Genomic DNA, 22,167 nt, shown 5'->3' on the forward strand with positions numbered 1-22,167 from the left:
ATAGTTGCAGACACTGCACCTCAGTGTATTGTTGTGGACATGAGGGCACCACATCCAATTTCAATTATAGGCCAACTATATATATACCCAGAAAACACTATTAAATACCCATGCGGGACATAATTTCCTCTGTTCAAATATTTCTTAATTTTTATTTAAAATAATGAGTTCTGAAAAAGGCAAATTTGAACTCGGGTCGGTCACATCACCAACCTTACTTTCTAAAGTCTGGATGGTCCCTTTCATTTTTGGGACTGAGAAACTGAATTATAAACTGAAACAAGAAACTGAATTGTATTAACATATTAAATGGTTTTCTTTTGCAGGTAGCTCCTGAATTATTTCTACGTTTTACTAATTATATCACTAGAATGAGACGGAGAGCAGAATCTCCTGTTTCCAGCTGTGTGTCTGTGAAGAGTAATGACTCAATTTGTCAGCCTCCTAATCTCAGTAATGGAACAGTGACCTCTAACACCAGGTATGATGTTGTTAGTATCAGAAACTAAACTGAATTATAAAGATTTAGCAGATGGTTTTCTTTAGTATTGACACATGCTCTGTGTTTCTGTTCCATAGTGTTTTTACATTCCTATGTTTACTTCTTAGTTTGATTTGTTGCCATAGTGTTTGATTATTCCTCACCTGTTCTATGTTTATTTTAGTGTATAAGTAGCCTTCTGTTTCCTTGGTTCACTGCTGATTCTTGTCTTTTGTGTTAAGTACAAAGCTGCTACGTTTGTGTTTTCCTTGTGGATTATCTTCTTGTGTTTTTTTTTATCTCCCTTGCCTACACTGTGGACAAGTATATAAACCTGAATCACGTCTTTGCTAATTAAACCACCAGAATGAGGCAGAGAAGAACATCTCCAGTATCCAGCTGTGTGTCTATGAAGAGTAATGAATCCATTTGTCAGCCTCCTGATCTCAGTAATGGAATATTGACCTCTGATCCTGAGTGAGTATAAACATGCATAATTTTGTCCTGGGATTGAATTACTGTTGTATTGAGAAAAAAGAAACTAGAAAATCTGATGTATGTTTTATGCACCTTAAAGGGATAGTTCACACAAAAATGAAAATTAGACCATGATTTACTCACACTGAAGCCATCCTAGGTGTAAATGACATTCTTCTTTCAGGCAAATACAATTGGAGTTATATTAAAAAATGTCCTGGCTCTTCCAAGCTTTATAATGGGAGTCAATGGGTATATTTTCAAGTCCATCCAAGCGCATCTATCCTTGATAAAAGTGCTTGAAACGTCTCTGGTGTGTTAATAAAGGCCTTCTGAAGCGAAGCGATGCGTTTGTGTAAAAAAAATATCCATATTTAAAACTTTTTCGACTAAAATAACTAGCTTCCGGCAGACGGCCATACGCAAGTCGACTTACGCCAAAAGAGAAACACTTGACGATGCATGATGTAGATGTAGGAGTAGCGAAAGCTTTGACACCTCTCGTGGTTCAAACCAACAGGGCTGGGCAGCTGCGTTTGTCAGTACGTTGTGCGTCAGGTTACTCGTGGCGTAAGTCACGCGTACGGCTGTCTGCCAGAAGCTAGTCATTTTAGTCGATAAAGTTTTAAATATGGATTTTTTTTTTTTTACACAAACGCATCGCTTCACTTCACTTACCCGTCAGAGCCATTTCGAACACTTTTATCAAGGATAGATGTGCTTTGATGGACTTCCAAAAAAATATACCCATTGACTCCCACGATAAAGCTTTTTTTTATATGACTCCGATTGTATTTGTCTGAAGGAAGAATGTCATATACAACTAGGATGGTTTCAGGGTGAGTAAATCATGGGCTAATTTTCATTTTTGGGTGAACTATCCCTTTAAAGGTGCCCTAGAATTTGAAATTGAATTTATCTTGGCATAGTTAAATAACAAGAGTTCAGTACATGGACATGACATACAGTGAGTCTCAAACACCATTGTTTTCTCCTTCTTATTTAAATCTCGTTTTTGAAAAACACCCCGGAAAAATAGGCGAATCTCCACATAAACACCGACTGTGACGCAACAGTTGGGATCATTAATATGTACGCCTCCAAAAATGTGCATATGCCAGCCCATGTTCAATACCAGGCGGAACTGCGCCCTCCCAGGATCTAACGTTACCTAGGCTACTTTCACTTTTAAAAATTCATCATAACCGCGAGTGCGATCTGCTTGCAGTCGTCGAGATGGATGCATCTGTGTGGGAGAAATTTGGAGTTATCTGAAGAAAATATTGTGAAAGGCTTATTTGCTGCATGCATTTTCGTGTTGGATAGCCGCAAATGTGGAACTTCATCGCTGAGGAAGCACGCAGATAACTGTGGTAACAAACCAAGCAGTTCTATCGAACAGTATTTTTCAAATGTAACACTGTTAAGTATGTGTGGTGTGCAGGGCATGTTTGAACCCAAAATTGTCAGATGTAGGCTAGACGAAATTGCGTGGCAGATATAGTGTTGTAGCCGCGTCTGTTCGATTGGTAAAATGTGATAAGGCTACTCAGTTTTGTGGTAACGTTAGCCGTGTTCTTCATGTACCGGCCTTTTGACAGCTTCGGCTGAAGTTGTCCTTGTGTTAATTGTCGTGTAATAACTTCTGTATGACCTGGCAATAAACATTTTTGTAATTGTGTCTATAATGTGATTGGCTAAACTTTTTTTATTTCGGGTGCGGGTCGGGTGTCGGTTCTATTTTAAGCGGGTCGGGTGCGGATTTTAATTAGTGCTGCTGTCGGAAAACGGGTCGGATGCGATTTGAAGCACTGCGGGTACGGGCGGGTGTGGATTTACAAAATCGGACCCGTGCAGGACTCTGATGTACGGTTGAACGCCTAATCTCTCCATTGTCACGCTGGACATCAGGGACCTGTTTGCTGTCACTCTGAGCTACTGTTATTATGAGCCCGCAGTGAAACAGCCAATCAGAGCAGAACTCCTCATTACTATTCATGACCCTTCCAAATAAGGTAAAAACAGACCATTTCATTCTAGGGCCAATTTCTAGGGTTTAAAATGGACCTGTAAAACCATATCTGGACATTCTAAATGCCCTTAAATAAGCCATACCCTCTATGTAGATATCAGAGACAAAATTAAAATATTATTTCAACACATTCTAGGGCACCTTTAACACTCAATGCCATGTTTTGATGAGCTGGTTTTCTTACCAACAATAAAAATCTCATATAATATTAGGTATTTTCTGTATATTATTCTGTTTTGTTTTTTTTTTTGTTTTTTTTTTGTCTTGTCTTATTTCTATCTCCTGTCCCTGCAGTGGTGAGGGAGATGATCTGAGCTGCACTTCCTCCTACTGTCAGAGCCACATCAGGCAGAATAACAAAGCAGAAGCTCTACAGACACACACACTGCTGCAGGATTCTCACATACCAGCAGATGATGTCCTGCATAGAGTAAAAGAGTCTCACAAAACCAGAATTAAGAACAAGTATGAGACCTTATTTGAAGGAATCCAATTGCAAGAGAATCAAACCCTGCTGAACAGGATTTACACACAGCTCTACATCATAGAAGGAGAGAGTGAAATAGTAAATGTAGAACATGAGATTATACAGATCGAGAAAACAGCCAGAACAAAGCACTCTCAAGACATTCCAATCTACTGCAATGACATCTTTAAAGCCTCACCTGAACCAGGATGTGAGGAGAAAGAGCAAATCAAGACTGTTCTTACTAAAGGCATCGCTGGAATCTGAAAAACTGTCTCTGTGCAGAAGTTCATTCTGGACTGGGCAGAGGGAAAAGCCAATCAGGATGTAGATTTCATGTTTGTGCTTCCATTTCGAGAGCTGAACTTGATCCGAGATCATCAGTACAGTCTTCACAGGCTTCTGCTGGACTTTCATCCCGAACTTCAAGATCTGGACTCAAAGATTTATGAGAAGTGTAAAGTTGTGTTCATCTTTGATGGTCTGGATGAAAGCAGAATTACGCTGATGTTTTCAGATGCTCAGAAAGTTTCTGATGTGACTGAGACTTTCTCAGTGGGTGTGTTGACCTCAAACCTCATTAAATGAGATATTCTTCCATCCTCTCACATCTGGATCACCTCCAGACCAGCAGCAGCCAGTCAGATCCCTTTCAAATTCATCAGCCGTATGACAGAAATTCAGGGATTTAATGACCCTCAGAAAGAGGAATATTTCAGGAAGAGAATCAGGGACGAGCATCAAGCCAGCAGAATCATCTCACACATCAGAAGAGCAAAAAGCCTCCACATCATGTGCCACATACCCGTCTTCTGCTGGATCTCATCCACTGTGCTTCAAAACATCCTGAAACAAGAAGACAGTGCAAAAATCCCCAAAACTCTGACTGAAATTTACATCCACTTCTTGCTCATTCAGACAAATATTAGGAATCAGAAGTATGAAGAGAGAGACCCAGAGAAGCTCCTGGAGTCAAATAGAGAAATGATTGTGAAACTTGCTGAACTGGCTTTTAAACAGCTGATGAAGGGCAATGTGATGTTCTATGAGGAGGACCTGAGAGAGAGTGGCATAGATACCACTGACGCCTCAGTGTATTCTGGGATTTGCACTGAGATCTTTAAGGAGGAATCAGTGATTAATCAGAGGAAAGTCTACTGCTTTATTCATCTGAGCTTTCAGGAGTTTCTTGCTGCTTTCTACGTGTTTTACATGTATATCACTAAGAACATGCAAACACTGAAACCTCAGTTTCAGTGGCTCTGGTCTATGAAGAACTCACTTTGTGAGCTGCTAGAATCAGTAGTTGACATTTCCTTGTGGAGTAAAACTGGATGCTTGGATCTTTTTCTTCGGTTCCTGCTGGGCATCTCACTGGAGTCCAATCAGAGACTCCTAAAGGGTTTTCTGACACACACAGAGAACACCTCAGAGAGTATCAAGAGAACCGCTCAGTACATTAAATCCACAATCAGAGATTATGATGAAAATTTTGATATCTCACCTGACAGATCAATCAATCTGCTCCTCTGTCTGTTGGAAATGAATGATCAGACTCTTCACAAAGAGATTCTGGACTTTGTGAAATCAGACAAACAACCAGAGAATAAACTTTCTTCTACTCACTGCTCAGCAATTGCCTACATGCTTCAGATGTCAGAGGAGGTGCTGGATGAGTTGGACCTCAAGAAATACAACACATCAGATGAGGGTAGGAGGAGATTGTTACCAGCTATAAACAACTGCAGAAAAGCTCAGTGAGTATTCAGTTGTGTGATTTGATTTGTATAATAAGGGGCCTTTATAAGCACATTTTTCTAACTATTAAATCTTTTATGATAAATTCCTAAATGTAATAAAAAAAAAATAGAATAATAAGACACTATAAGGCTGTTACCAATCAAATGAAATTAGTATCACCCAAATAAATCTTTGCAATGCAGAGGTGGCATAGACAGTGCATATAAGTTGCAGTCAGTTTGTTTAGAACTATTTTTGTTGCCGAAATTGTGCAAAAACAGTCAATACTGACAATATTGTCTAAAATGTATGTCATTAATATTAAATTAACCATAGCCTATTTAGTTATTTTTTTTATTTTTTATTAATTTGTATTCATTAATTTATTAAATACCTTATATATTCTGTGAAACATTACTAGATGGAAAACAAAAGACCTTTAAAAAAAATCCTTATTAAAAAGTTGACACTTTTGACACGTTCTTTTGTGTTTCCTTCGTAAATTAAAAATCAGTAAATGTTTCCAGCATAAACAGTTTGTCATAAACAGGCAGACAACGGAAATAGTTTAAATGTCTTGCTTTTACTGAGAATCAAATAAAGCTAATTTGGGGAAGAAAGACAAATAAAACTGAGAGTCTATTTACACCAAGTGAAAATAGCCGTAATTTTGGCAGAGACTAACTCCACATATTTAGACTAACTCCACCCACCATTGTCTGATTGAGCCAGAATTTGCCGGTGATAACTGAAGCAGTGGAGTGGAGAGAGAGGCTGGTGGTGTTATTTCTTGATGCCACCAACCTGAGTTTGAATACATATTTTTCCGAACTCATCCTTTTCACATCGCATATGAGCTCGTAGAGGCATTTATTGTAAATCAAAATTAGGAAATATTCTAAAAGTGGAAATAAAGTGCCTAAACAGGTTTTTAATAGTGGGAATAAAAAGTTTAATTAGGATGGTTAAGGGTGTAGGGTACGTTGGTGCATTGCTGCCACATTAATATTATATTTTCCACTCAATTATGTCAAAATGACGAGATATGTAGTTTAAACAATATATTTTCTCATAACAACGAGATGCTGCAGTTAAAACTCAATTTCTCTCATGAAAACATAATTTTCTCATAATGGCAAAATGTTTTGTCATTAAAACAACATATTTCTCTCATTAAAACTGTTTGCTCAGAGTAACGACTTATAAAAATCATAAAAATACCTTCCTCTGTAGCCTGTATCAATGGCAATGCCCATAGCACGGGATTGTTGTGATGAGATTGGCTGAAATTCGGGATGGTGTTCGGGGGGGCTACTATGGTATCATAGTCCTACTATAAAACAAAACAAAACAATGACTGTTGTAACAGTGCGTAAATCAGACCTTTCGGGCCTAACGCTAATAAGCCTTATTCCAAAATTATTATCACAACTAAATTGCCGGTCATTAAATAAGAAAACTAAATAATTGTGTAGATGATTTGCTTTGTGTAACCCGACATCAGACAGAAGTATTTTTTTGCACACAGTGCCGCGACCAATCAATCACTCCTTTACGACTGGCTGGCAGAGATGTTTTTCTTTTTAGCGGTGTGTTGGGGTTCCAGTACACCAGCCATGTCAACGAAGAATGAATGAAAATGGTACCTATGGTATCTTTGTAGAACTTCAAAAAAAGAAACAAAAAAGATGCTGCAGCCAATGAGCAGCTGGCGGGGGCTGGCTGCAGGACAACTCAACCTCCACAGACAGTTTTTAATGTTTTATCAGACAATAACTCCTCAATATTTTGCTTTAGTATAATTTTTGGGACAATTAGGGCCGGATTCGGGATTGATTCGCGACAACAGCTTAGATTTTGGGACTGTCACGAATTTTTCGGGACGTCTGGTCACCCTACTTCAAGCATATATGACACAATACTTATTTGAAGAGTACATTGAGAGACCAGCTGTAGCTCTATTAATGTGTAGACCAGTGGTTCTCAGTTCGGCTTTTAGCGACCCAACGCTCTGCACATTTTGTCTCCCTTATCTGCCCTAGACCTTTTGTGCTTATATATTTTATTTCTGTTACAGACTTGCAGGCTGCAATCTCAGTGATGTATGCTGTCAAATTGTGGCCTTACTTCTACAATCACCAGACTGCCCCCTGAGAGAGATGGATTTAAGTAATAATAACCTGCATGATCCACAAATTAATTATGTACAATTTTTAAACTCCCTGAGAGAGACAGACCCGCAGGATGTAGGAATGGAGCTGCTTTTTGATGGACTGAAGAGTCCACAATGTCAACTAGAAAAACTAAGGTATGTATTATGAAATTAAACATGCACGCATGTGCCTTCTGCCATGTTCCTGACCTAGGAAGTTGTAAGCCATGTTCAACAGAAGAGTAGATGTAGGAGACCACTTCAGTAGAGGTGATTTTACAGATTTAGCTAGGTGTGACTCCTCATTTTATAACTCCACCACATGCCACTGCACTTCAGGGATAACTGTATGGAGAAAATGCTTACTAATTATGCAACCCCCAATGGATAGGACCAGGCAGCTGCAAAATGCAGTCTTGTTCAGTGTTGTTTTTTTGAGGGACCTTTAAGTCATAGCTGTTCCTGGAGCTCTACCTTCCTGCATTGTTTATCTCTAACCCTAATCGAACACACTTGAACCTAAATAAGATCTTCAGGAACACTTAATAATAAAAGACAGGTGTTTTAGAGCAGACTTGGAACTGAACTCTTCAGGAAGTTAGATCTCCAGCAACAGAACTAAACCCTGACGAGAACGTCGGTCTCCTCGGCTGTGAACCGCTCCTGGTGTGCGTCTGGCAAATCCGCCGTTATAATAGCATCCGCCATGGAACAAGCACACCTGCTCTTAAAGGGAATATGAGATGATGCTCTGATTTATTTCATGTTACGCCCAAACCACACCTATGAGTAATGAAGCTACTTCAGACCAACCCAGTTTAGATTTGCGTCGAGATCCGCCCACAAAGTTACTTGCGTTTCACGTTTGATACTTGAGTTTCAGATTGTTAAAATAGGGCCGACTAATTTTAACAGTCTCGACTAATCGAGCCACGAACGCCGTGCTACGTTAGATTTCACAAACGTAATTCCTATCGAACAGCTATCCTATCGACGGCGTTCGTGGCTCGATTAGTCGAGACTGTTTTCCAAGATGGATCCTGCATGTCAACGTGTAATGTACTGTCTTTATAAAGTATCTTCTTATTAAACTGTCTGTACACTTACAAAGTTCTCAATGCTTCGGTTTGTATGTAAGGACCCTCATTATGTTACCGTGTTAGTGTGAGGCTATTTTGAGCCTTGTTAATGGTATTAACTAGCGATTTATTTTTACTTACTCTGTGCCCCATATACTACTGTTATGAGCTAATCTGTTTTTAAAGATAAAACTCTATATATTCGATTTTCATGAAAACGCATCGCAGGGAACGATCGACTCGGTAACCATGTGTTAATTAAGCCCAGGTTCATTTTTCACTGGATTTGTCCTTTAAGCGTTTTAACGTTAGTATACTTTATTGCACACACAATTTGAAAAGACTCAAATGTTTTTTTGAGATTTAAAAAAAAAATCCCTTTAAAAAGACAAAGTTGACAATTCTGGCTATACTTTCATTATTTTAATAATTTCTTTATTTTATTTTATTTATTGATCACTCAGGGTTATCTAATTTAACTATTTGTGACTTGTATTTTGAATATATGTTCCCCTGTACTTTAGGCATCTTGCACACATGTGTTCTGCACCTTGTTACTTGATTCTGACTTATTTCGTTCCATATTTTACTTATTAGAAAGGTATATTCTGTTCTAATTTAATTCTGTAAATTAATTGTTGATTATTTTTCGGGGGATCGATGTTGCGCTGTACTTAGAGGGTGCTCGCACAGGCAATTTAGTCGATTTAATTTGATTTTCCAACATGTGAAATGCAAATCATGTCTGCAGTGTGGCCTTTCTGCAGTTATTTATGTTATTTCTTAGTTTTATTGATCCAGTATGTTTTTACACATTTTCTTCTTTATCTTTGTGTGATGTTCTGTTCATCATGGCTTTAAAATGTTACATTTTAAAAACCTTCCCTTTTCCAAATCATCCCACTAGGGAATTTTGGTAGCCCTTCCTCCCATTTCCCAACAGCCAGTGCTTTCCTAACAGCCAGTGCTCTCTTCTTCCAATTAACTTTTGCAGCTGAAATTATCCCAAAATCATAACAGAAACCAACTAGTTAATGTCTTGTTACCTATTTACCATGATCATCATAAGCCGCTTTTTCATCAGCATAAGCATAAGCTGAAATTTGATGTTTATTTCGTGATACAAGATTAAATCTTTAATCTTGTTTCTTAGTTTATTCAGCATTGGTTCAATAGCTAAAGAGTCAAGCATACCAGACAGTGCACAACCATGATCCCTCTACTAACCTTAAAAGGGTAACACACTTTTACCATACCAATAAAATTAAACCAACTAAAACCAAAAGCTTCTAGGATGTTCCATAGATACTGGTGTTCAACTCTGTCAAATGCTTTTTCTTGGTCAATATAGATTAAACCCTAAATTTACCCCCTAAAAGACTCAAAACACTTAAAACATTTCACATGAGACAGACATTTGTGATTGACCTGCCCGGCACAGAATACGTCTGGTCAAAATTAATGACCTGCCCCATCATTTACTTTAAGTCTATTAGCCAGAGTCTTAGAAAGGACTTTAAGATCAGAACATATCAAACTCACAGGTCACGAGTTCTTGATCTCTTGCAAATCACCCTTTTTAGGTAGTAATGTGATCACAGCTCTACTACAACTCAAAGGCAAAGAGCCATCAGCCAAACTTTCATTTAGGACTGCCAGCAATTCCTTGCCCAGGACAGCCCAAAATTCTTTATAAAACTTAACAGGAGTTTTATTCCATGCCCTTCAGAGCATTCAAAAGCTCCTTTTCAGAAAGAAGCATCTCCAGCTCTGCTTTTGAGTCCTCCAAGACATGTGGCAATCCTTCATAGAAGCCAGTAGATAACTCCTCGTCCTTTCTATATTCACCACTATACAATTTGTCATAGAATTGTAGAGCTCGTTTCTAATATCAGATGTCTTTGTTAATTCTTGCCCATTTTCATTGCGTAAGGAGTGAACATAATGACTCTGACCATTCTTCTTTTCAAGACTAAAGAAAAACTTAGTGCATCCATTTGCGTTAAATTCTGAAACAGAGATTGGACCAGAGCCCCTTGTGGTTTAATGCCAAGCAAATCTGCAAGAATTTATTTGTGTTCACATACATGCACTAGACAGTGTCCGTTAGTGCGCATATTTGGAGAAATATTGATTTATTATCATGTTTGCAAAATAGAAAAAACACTAATTTCCCACTGAATTATGAGATCTGATGAGCTAAAACGGCATACATATTGAGCTCTGTCTCTCCTCTTCCTGATTTGCGTCAGATATGACTCATCGCACATTCATTCATCTCTAGAGCTGTCAATCATCTCACATGAGTCAACATGACCCTAATTCCTGCCCTTCTGCATGACGCTGTCCTGTACACTTCCTTGTCCTGAGCTCTGTGAAGAACAAACCAAAGAAACATTTCTACACGTGAAATAATAAGCTAATGAACATAGATAACAATGGCATACGGTTTGTGTGTGATTTTCATGCGTTTTGGGCTATTTTCATATCAATAATGGATGTTGAAATTATAAATACTAAGCAGGTGTAGCGATTAGCTCCATATAAAATGCTAAATATAACATATTTTAACATCATTATGAGAATAAAATCCACATTGGATCGTGACCGGAAGGTAATACAAACACTTATTGGTTGTTTAAAGTGAGTTTTGAGTGAAAGTGTAATATAAATCTTTTAAATTGTGTTATGTATCTTGATGCTAATTGTAGCTCTAATGCACCTGTTGCGCCAGGAGCTATATTATATTTCAGGAGCTATAATCTATTTTGTTAAAAGAATTCACATGCGGTCCCAAGAACACTTTTTTGTTTTGTTTTCCAGAAAGACTTCAGAAAATAGCTGGAGTAATGTATAGTGGGATGAAAGTGGGCATTTAATGCCAGAATAGAGGTTAATAACGTCTGAAAACAAACAAAAGATTAACGATAAAAGAATTATGAAGATTAAGTATCATACTGGCAGAGGTGAGAACAAAAGAGCAATAATTGAGCAGTTCTCCTCGCCAGACATTAGACATGAGACTGCAAAAGGTCAATAAAATATTGCATCTTATCCGCCTTCTCTAAAAACTTACCTGACATGATCTTCTGAAATTATTCACAGAATGCATAGTTTTAGAGATATCATCCTCAGATTTGAAATGAGGCATAACCACACTTGTGGCTTGAGCTTCATTGTGTTTCTGAGTGTCTATAACACAGACTGGGTAAGGATTTTTTTTTTTTTTCTCTATTATATACCCACGTGTCATCTTACACGTCTTACATTATTATTTAGATCACCCCATATTTCACATAAGCTATGTGTCTCAATTAATTATTTTAAAACACGACTTGAAGCAACAAGAGGTTCCATATGATTTCTGTCTAATCTATAATTCTCAATTAATGTTCCCATCCAAAAACAGAAAATCATCAGAACTACAATTCTGCAGGATTGTATTTTCATTTTTGAGAAAGAGTACTTTTTTGTTTACATTTGTAACCAAACTAAGACAGTTTGAGCTTAACCCTGGAGGACAGTGGATCTCAACCCACCTCTGATTTATACCTATTTTAAGTGTTAGTTTTTTTCTCTCCCCACTTTCTGGACTTTAAACTACTGCTATGGGAGAATACATTAGGTTCTCCTTTGCTGCTGGACTAATTCGACATTCCAACACTTTGTTCTTCTTTTTTTGGGAAGACAGAGGTCTCCACCCTCTTTTGAAAATTATGGTTTAAGCAAAGTCACAATAAACAAACTTTATCCACTTCCACCAACAACACTTGCTTTTCTTAGCAAATCCAGAGGTCTGCAATGTCTTTACCCAAATGATCAGATTGAAGAGGCAGATTAGTGGCTCTAACATTCTTATTAGTCCCTACAATTATTCAGTGGTGCCTTTTGGACTGACCAACCCCCAGTTGTCTTCCACATTCTGTCCTGTATGCTCTGCATGATATATTAGAAACTTGGGAATCAGTCTTAGCCAGTCAGTCTTTCTAATGGCTTTTCTACTTGTCCAATGGCCAGACAGAAAAATCATACAGGATGTTTTGTTGTTTAATTAATTTATACTTTTGACCTAATTTGTGTCTCTGTTTTGTGAAACTTGCTCTATAATTCCTCCTATTCTTCAGTGATTCCTCCTGTTTGATTTTGAGATTTATTAATTTCAGAGATGTGACCTCTTTAGTTTTGGTTGCTTTGTCTAGATTGAGCAATTGTAATCTCACTGATCAATCCTGCGAAGGCTTGGCCTCAATTCTACAATCATCAAACTCTTCACTGAGAGAGCTGGACCTGAGTAATAATGACCTGTATGATTCAGGAGTGAAACTGCTCTGTGTTGGACTGAAGAGTCCAAACTGCACACTGGAGATACTGAGGTATTTAAGAACATTACTTGGATTGTACAAAAGATTCTTAAGTTACTTTTGTCCTCTATCATTAATTATTAATTCCCAGATCAAAGTGTTTATCGGCATGTACATTTATGTAAACTACACTGACATTTCCTGTTCTCTCTCTATGTCTTTAGATATAATACATGTATAAAGTGTGTCTGACAGCAAAGCTTTACTCTAGATCGGGGGTCGGCAACTCGCGGCTCTTAAGCGCCGCCCTAGTGGCTCCCTGGAGCTTTTAAAAAAATATTTTTTGTTTTAACCCTTTCGCATGTACGATCACACTGGTGTGATCAGTCTAGGCTGGTCCCTGGAGCGTACGATAACACCGGTGTGATTAGAACGGTCAGAGCATGACGTGATTAACTGCAAAATTCAAATGTGCTTTTGCGCATTGGCTGGCGCTGAGCCAGAGACAGGCGCGCTCAGAGCTGTCATATATCACAACTTTTCAGTGTTTTCAACCACATAATGTTTATTTTAGGTTTCAGACATATAAAGTACTAAAAAAACAATACATTTAGAGTTTGTAAAATACACACTGATGTCAAAGGAAGAGGCAATAATAATAATCCTTTCCATTACAATTAGTTTTATTCATATCAGATACACATTGTGTAAGTAACTTTAAAGTTTACTCTATTCTTCTCCCAGTTCACCTGCCACATACTTTTATGTATGTCGGGAGAAGTGGATGAATTCTCGTGTTGTAAATTGTAAATCCAACAGATCCGATTCTCTGAACTGCGTCTGCGGCACAAACTAAGATGGCGGAGCCCATCGCGAATACAGCTGAACTAACGCGATCGTTATAAAGGTGTTTAAACAACAAAACACTTCCACTTGCATATATTTGACAACCGGAATATCAGATATTTCATGCCATATCTAACAAAATTGTGAATATTTTGAATAAAAAAGGAAAAATTACATAAAAGCAGATCATCATTCATTCAGCTCTGTTGTTGCTGTGGTGTGTCACGTGACAAGCAATGACGCGTCACCATGGAAACCATAAAGTGACACATTCTAAATAACGGTCGTCTTGAAAAACTCACGCTGGGGGGTCAGCCAGAATATTTTAAACTTACTTTAATATAATTTCTGTAGGAGGAAAACCATGACAAACATTCTTAAAATGTTTCAACATTGTAAAAATGTGTATAATAAATATTTAATTACAGGAGGCCTATGCACGTTGCACATTTTGTTGTTTTTTCGAATCCTAAAGTAAAAATGACATCAAAAATCTGATTTCTTTATTGTATTTCTTTAATTTCATCAATGCAACGAAACATAATACATTAAAATTATAATGGAAGTTAAACTTAAAGCACCATCGTACAGCAGAGTAGTCATGTGGTGTGTCATTCTCTCCAGGATGCGCTGCAGGGAAAATAAACATTTAATCATGAATGCTCATTATGTATTTGTAGCCTACTTATCATTTTGATACTAGGGGGCTAATAAAGCTAATATAGACACTTACAGCATGTGTTGCCTTCATTATAAGGCTTATATAAGGCTTTTAATTTTTTGCGGCTCCAGATTTTTTTTTTTTTTTTTTTTTTTTTTTTGGTCCAATATGGCTCTTTCAACATTTTGGGTTGCCGACCCCTGCTCTAGATGAATCTGTATTGAACGGTGGATAAAATATATCCGCTAAATTAACAATGGGCCATGTATTGAAGGTTGAATAGAATATGACAGAAATCAGTATGAGAAGGAAACTGTTGTCCAAGCACTCAAGGTGGCTTGTAAAATCATTGTGAGAACATTAGTCTTGCTTAAGTTCATAAGGAGACATTCTAGTGTACCTTGTTATCTGACTACATCTACAGTAACTTTGTATACTGCATGACATTACCTGGAATGTTGATGATATTCTCTGGTCTGACCCAGACTAGAGGATGTAAAAAGTGTTTTGTGTATCTTTGTAGATTATCTGGCTGTATGGTGACAGAGGAGGGATGTTGTTATCTGTATTCTGCTATAAGGTCTAACCCCTCGCACTTGAAAGAACTGGATGTCAGTTACAATAACCCAGGAAACTCAGGAGTAAAGCTGTTCTGTGATTTACTCAATGATCTACACTGTAAATTGGACACTCTCAAGTATGTTGGGCATTAAGAATCACCTTTTCCAGTGTTTATGTGTGTGTAAAGAAATGTATGTGTACATGTGTGGATGTTATAACATGTAATTCACTGTCTTTAGAGTTAATATAGTATATTACAGTTTAACCCTCTGGGGTCTGAGGTGTTTTCTGGGCCTGTTCTGACATGCTCTGACATTTGTGATTATTTCTGTTACTTTTAACATTTTCATGACTAAAGTCGGATTACACTGTATTCAGCACAAACTCTGCTACACTAATATGTCAGCAACATGTATGTAAAAGTTTTAGTCACTCAAATAAGGCCATAAAACCCTTACTGACTATTTGTTCACAAGACTTTTGAAAATTGTATCACGTAGTCTAGAGTTTTTGTTTTAAAACTATGTGAAAAACATCCTGCCCACTCATTCACATAAAACAATATATTTCTTTAAAATTTGTAAGACATGTTTTGTGTAAGACAGCTCTATGCAAGGAGGTGTGAATCATCATGAATGTCATGAAGACAAAGACCCTCCCATAATGACCCTATTAGGTGGGACTGTGAGGGAACTATAAAAAAAAGAATGAGGAGAGATTTAAAAAATAATGGCTTTTTGATTGTTTGGATTTTTTTACAACACAACATAGTCCTTAGATACAAAAGACAAAGAGGAACATTACTGAGCACACTGATCTAAACAGAGACGTGAACAGTCACACACCTTTGTGTCCATTTCCAATGTGTTTGCTTCAGTTTACCATGTTCATGTACAGAGACTCGTGTGAATGTTTAAAGGCCCACTGAAGAGTCTTGAAACGCGCAGCTTTGTTTGATGCATTGACGTCATTTTTACGGTTAAACCAGTTCACTGAATCGTTCAAATGGAGTCAGCGCTGATCCAGTTTTCTAAAGTTACTCTCTTTCGGATGTGCCTGACAGTCACTCCGACTCGAAATAAACAATATCCTGGAGTATATGTCACTCCAGTAACTCCAACAGATAACTGATGGAACTGAAGAGCACGATCAGCTGACAATGAGCATGCGTGTACTACCGAACGTACAGTCAGGTACAGCCACGGTCAATTTGGTCAGGTGGTGGACATTTTTGATGTCTCTCTCATCTAGCATAACTGATTCAACTCATCAGTTCATGAGTAGACACTGTAAGACCTGAATTGGTTGTGTTGAAAATGTGCATGCAGTGGAGAGGGTGCTCCAGGACATGTTTGAGAAGTAATGGATACAACAAGGGTTTTGCAGATTGCATGCAGCTTTGAAAAAAAAAAAAAAAAAAACTATACATTATCATATTAAAGACTTAATGAAACATCTTCAGAATGCCTGATATCAAAGCAGACAGAATTTGAATCTGAAATTCATTGAATATAGTTCAATATTTGAAATTCACTCAATATTTGTTCCAAGATATTTGCAGTGTGCTGACCTTTTTTCTGCATTTAAAAAAACGTGTGCTTTATTAACATGCAATAGCACAGCCAGCTAGTTTGAGTCATATAGTCATAAAACCAGAAATCTAAATGATCACAGGTTGTTAGAGAAATCACTTTAGATTCATGTTAGTGCCAGGACGTCTGAAGCATCAAAACGTCTCTGGTTACGACTGTAACCCTCGTTACCTGATGCTGCTTCGAAAGATGACACTTTGGGGAATGCCTTCAGCATGATTGCGTCTGAAGCCTTACGCCGGTTTCACACTGCACGCATTAGCAGAGCGTAAGCAGTGCAGGAGCAGTGCGTATGGTGAGCAGGAGCAGGACACGTGCGTTTTGCTTTCACACTAGCAGCCTTTGTCACGCGCGGCTGAACCGCACCGGGTGTACAAACAGAGTACTCTATAATGGTTATGTTGGCATTGCTTTATTTCGTTTTCAAAAACATTTAAGAGAAAAAACTTGTCAAGAAGCTTATTTTATTAATAATTTCATTTATATAACTTTTGGTTCATCTTTGTTTTTATTGTTCGGGCAACAAGTTTGTTTTTGGACATTTGTTTTCTTTTTAAATTGCTGTTGGTCATTTGATTGACTGTTTAAAACACAACAGATATCATCAATGCGCTTTTTGGGTAAAACTGCGGTGTATTTTGGCCATGATCAATGCATTGTCACTTTAATTCAGTGTAAGCGGTGCAGCAAAAATAGACTGGGCGCCGAAACTATCACGGCACTGCTGCTCTTGTTCTGCCCTGCAGAGCTCTGCTCCTGCTACACGCTGTCGCGCCGCCTCTGTGTGCGGTGTGAATGCTCTAATCTGTTAACAAGGGCGCCGAAAAAAATATGCGCTGCTTACTCTCTGCTAGCGCGTGCAGTGTGAAACCGACGTAATAGAACTAGTCCAATCTCGACTGGTGTTGCGTCATGATGTCACATGTGACGGGACGCCGACTCATAGCAGCGTCCGCTACTGAAGCAGCATACAGTCATAACCTGAGACATTCCCTTTCGAGGGAATCTCTGATCAGGAGAGGTGAAGGCAAATCGCGTGCCTCATATGCTGAAGAAATAGCCTCTACAATGAATCCACTAGCTAGTAGTCTACTATGAGGCAGGGGAACCCTTCTTTGGTGACCCAAAACAGACAAGCAACTGGTCCGACTTCCTCCAGCCCTAGGACCTATGTACATATGCCTCCAAGGCTTGGACAGGGCATTGCAAATGTAACTTCTCTTGATCAGCCGACACATGTGGTGGAGGATGGAAAGCCTGCAAGATTACAGGCCGTGCCACACTCGATGGCACCTAGGGCACATAGCCAGTGAACTCGAGGCAAGAGGGAGCAACGGATAGCACCTGCAGGTCCCCAACTCTTGTGAGGGATGTAATGGCTAGCAGGAAGGGTACATTTAAGGATAGAAATTTCTTCGACATCTCATCAATGGGTTCGAAGGCTGCCAGAGAAAACCCCTCAAGAACCTCTGCCAGTTCCCACACAGGAACCCTGGCTTGGGTGACAGGCCTCATCCTCCGAGCACCAAGAAGGAAATAAACTATTAATTGGTGCCTCCCCATAGTGTTTAATGGCATGTGGGAGGCAGCTATGTCTGCCACACAGACCTTAAGTGTGGAGGGGGAGAGCCCATCAGAGAAACGACTTTGGAGGAACTCCAGCACTGAAGCCACTGGGCAGTTACCTGGGTCCAGCTGATGTTCTCTGCACCATAAAGTGAACACATTCCACTTTAAGACATAAAGTTTCCTTATGGAAGGAGCTCTAGAATTTAAAATGGTCTCAGCAACCTTGTTTGAGAGACTAGCACTTACGAGTTGGTCCCCCTTAGGGCCCAGACCCACAGCTCTGGCCAAGGGTGATGTATTGAGCCCTTGGCCTGAGATAGAAGATCGCTCCTGATTGGAATCTGCAACGGAGGACCTGCTTGAAGTACTATGATGTCTGAAAACCATACTTGGGCCAGCCAGTATGGGGCTACTAGAAGCAGACTGACCCTGTGCTGCCAAACCCTCTCTAGAACTCCTGGGAGCAGAGCAATCTGTGGAAATGCGTACAGATATTGCCTCGGCCACGTCTGTACCATGGCATCCAGCCTTAGAGGAGCTGGCTGCGTGAGGGAGAACCAGAGCGGACAGTGTGTGTTCTCGTGGGAGGCAAACAGATCCATTTCCGCCAGCCCGTGAGGGACGCATCCATAGTCACTATCTTCCTCTGACACTGTGCTTCCAACACAGGGCTTTGGGACAGGAGCCACGGTTTCTTCCACATGAACAAAGAATGAAGGCATCTGCATGCTACTTTGATTGTGCAAAATGGGTTTCCCCTCAGGGAAAACCCTCTGGTCCTGAGCCACCACTGTTAGGGGTCTCATGTACAGCAGGCCAAAAGGTACTATGTTGGATGCTGCTGCTAGGAGCCCCAGAACTCTCTGGAAGTGCTTGACAGTGATGACCTGGCCTAGCATGATGTTGGTGACTATAGTCAAGATGGTGTTTACTCTAGCCCCTACCCCCAGAAATGTAGTTCTCTGCTAAGGTGTCAGTTAACTCTTTTTGACATTAAGCACCTTAGATGGCGCAGAATGACATTTCGATGCCGAACTGGCATCTACTCTGACTAAGCTATGATGAGCCAGTCGTTGATGTAATTGAGGATATGAATGCCTTGACGTCTTAGTGGAGCTAGAGCAGCATCCATGCATTTCGTGAAAGTGCGAGGAGACAATGCCAGCCCGGAAGAAGGAAGGAAGTCCACGATTTTGGTACGGGCGACTTGGGGGATCAGTCTTGAGAGAGTCTTGAGAGGCAACACTCTCCTTCTGCTGCTGCAGGTATGAGTAGCTGGCGGCTGGCAGCAGCCCCACGAGATCTGGAATGACAGAGGGGGATGAACTGTTAAAATGCGGCTGACTGCCTCTTCACCTCCTGAAACCTCTCAATGACGGTATTGACGGCCAGAAGGCAAAAGTGGGGCATCAAGGAGGAAAGCCCTGTCCTTCTCCCTGATGCCCGACAGATTCAGCCACAATTGTCTCTCCGTAGCTACTAATGCTGCCATGGAGCGGCCGACAGCACACTCAGTTCTTCCACGTCCTCGAGCGCGACCTCCCCACTGTCATCCATTTCTTTTAGAAGGTCGGCCTGGTATGCCTGAATAATCTCCATTGTATGCAGGCATGCACCAGCCCAACCAGCTGCCATATATGCCTTGCCCACCAAAGCCGATGTTGTACGGCAGGGTTTGGAGGGCAGAGCTGGAGTCGCAGCATCAGGTGAGAGATATGATGCTAATGTCTCTGAAAAACTGTGGCATCACCCCATAGCCATTCTCTTTCGAGCCCAGGATGGAAGAATAAACATGTAAGAATGGCTTGTTCCATGATCTCGACACCTCAGTGTGGAGATCAATGAAAAATGGAAGACTCCAGCGCGAAGGCTGTGACCGAGCCTGCAGGAAGCGCTCATCGAGTTTTCTGATGGCCACTCAATGTTTAATTTGGCAACAGCTCTGGTCACAACCTCCAGCAGCTCCTCAAAGGCAGGATAATGAGATGGCGAACCGCAGTCTGTCTTACCTGACCACTTGTGATCAGAGCACCCAAAATAGATTTTAATACCAGGTGTTAACAGGACTTGTGTGTTATGCCACACTGGTGTGTCGGTGAGAACATTTACATTTATCCCATTTGGCAGATCCTATTATCCCAACTCTCTGGAATTGAACCTCTGACTTTGACATTGTTACCCCCATGATCTGCTGATTGAGTTTATTTCTATTTTGTATCACATTAATCAGAATGTAATCTTTTTTTATAGTGTGGATCATGCTGGAGAGGTCTTGATTGTCTCAGAACTATGCAAGTGTAAGTCTACAAGAACACACACACACACACACACACACCTTTTGCTATTGCTTTGTTGTGCTCTAAATGTTCTTTCCTCTGTTTCCTCTTGTGTTCAGATGCCTGTAATCTCACACTGGATCCAAACACAGTAAATGTTCATCTCTGTCTGTCTGAGGAGAACAGAAAGGTGACACGTTTGGAGGAGCAGCAGTCATATCCTGATCATCCAGACAGATTTGATTTCTTTCCTCAGGTTGTATGTAGAGAAACTCTGTCAGGACGCTGCTACTGGGAGGCTGAATGGAGCGGGTGGAGGGGGGCTGTTATATCAGTGGCACATAAAGAAATTAGTAAGAAAGGAGGAAGTGATGATTGTAGGTTTGGATTCAATGAAAAGTCCTGGAGCCTTGATTGTTCTAATGACACTTTCACTGTCTGGCACAACAAAAATAAAACTGACATACCTGCCCCATATGCCTATAAGAGAGTAGGAGTGTATCTGGACTGTCCGAATGGCACTTTGTCCTTCTACAGCATCTCTGACACACACACACTCACACACTTGTACACATTTCACTCCACATTTACTGAACCCCTCTGTGCTGGATTTAGGGTTTTTATTGACTCCTCATTGTCTCTTGTGTAAGTTTGAACAGCTTCCAAAAACTGTTAATCTTGTCAATGAAATTACTGATGAAAATGGTTGCTAACAAAGTTTTTTTTAATTATTATTTTTTTTTTTTATCAACAATAAAAACAACACGGAAAATGAGAATCATGATGACAAATTAAAAATGTGAATTTTATTTTTTTTTTAAAAAGAAGAAAAAATTATAATCCATTCAATAAAACAAATTGATTGACCTGATTGTGCTGAATTAACTCCAGTAAACTGAATTAACTTGCCTATACATAACATATGAGATTATTCAGATATACACATTTTAAATCTGCACAAAAGGTCATAAATGCACACATAAACTTGAACTGTTAAATTAACTACTAGTAATTCACTACATTCTATTACAATAGTGTACTCCTAATGTTGTTTCAAGAGCTCATACTTTCACAAGTCCAGTGCAAAAGTGTTTTTATTTTAATTTTTTTTTTCTATTTAGGTTTTAACATTTTTTAATAATTAGTTAATTTTGAACTTTCAGAACAAAATGTTCTTTTGTTGATTATAATTAGACATACAAAATGATTGACTATGACATGACAAAACATTGTCCGGGAAGCAGACACACTCTGTCAGTTTAAATCTAGACTAAAAACACATCTCTTTAATCTAGCATACACATAGCACATTATAAACTTCTATAATTCAAATCATGTAAAATGTTAGGCTGCATAGATTAAGTCAGCTGGAACCGGGAACACTTTCCATAACACCTGATGTACTCGTTACATCATGAGAAGAATGGCATCTATGCTAATATTAGTCTCTCTGTTTATCCAGAGGTTTACCGTAGTCCACCGGATCCAGGCCGTATCCAGATCTGATGAAGGACCTGGCCCTTGACACGACGACAAAGCAGTCCTGAAGTGTCAACTAGACTCTCCCCTGTGAAGGCCTCCTTCCCTTTACCTCTGTACAGATAAAACGTTATCAAAATGATTCCAATTCGCATGAATCCGAGGAAACGATTAACATAATTCTGTATAATGCAGGCCAGACAAGTAATGTGGCGATGTCATTTTGTAAAGAAAGACTACGCGCCTGCGCACATATACATTCAAACGTGCATACCTATAGACTAAACACATAATATGCATGTACACGCCGTCACCGTTTTCACAGAGTCACGTTTTTGAGGTTTACACGGAGATGATAACGTTTTCAAAAAATGTTCAAAACTTGCACCTTGGAACCTATTTCCAAGCATCCATATCACCCTATATCCCAAGACTGGTTGCCCACTGAAGCTAAG

The 22,167-nt window shown here is 39.4% G+C and overlaps 1 pseudogene across 1 annotated transcript; it reads left to right on the plus strand.

Moving 5' to 3' along the window:
- Positions 1-352: 352 nt before the first annotated feature.
- LOC311073083 (protein NLRC3-like) lies at positions 353-21,465 on the plus strand (annotated as a pseudogene). Its single transcript, XR_014609536.1, has 8 exons — positions 353-481; positions 848-958; positions 3,285-5,213; positions 7,274-7,504; positions 12,627-12,800; positions 14,759-14,932; positions 20,208-20,254; positions 20,353-21,465. The product of XR_014609536.1 is annotated as a protein NLRC3-like (transcript).
- Positions 21,466-22,167: the final 702 nt, after the last annotated feature.

The sequence above is a fragment of the Abramis brama genome (assembly GCF_963993115.1).
Source record: "Abramis brama genome assembly, chromosome: 22".
NCBI lineage: Eukaryota > Metazoa > Chordata > Actinopteri > Cypriniformes > Leuciscidae > Abramis > Abramis brama.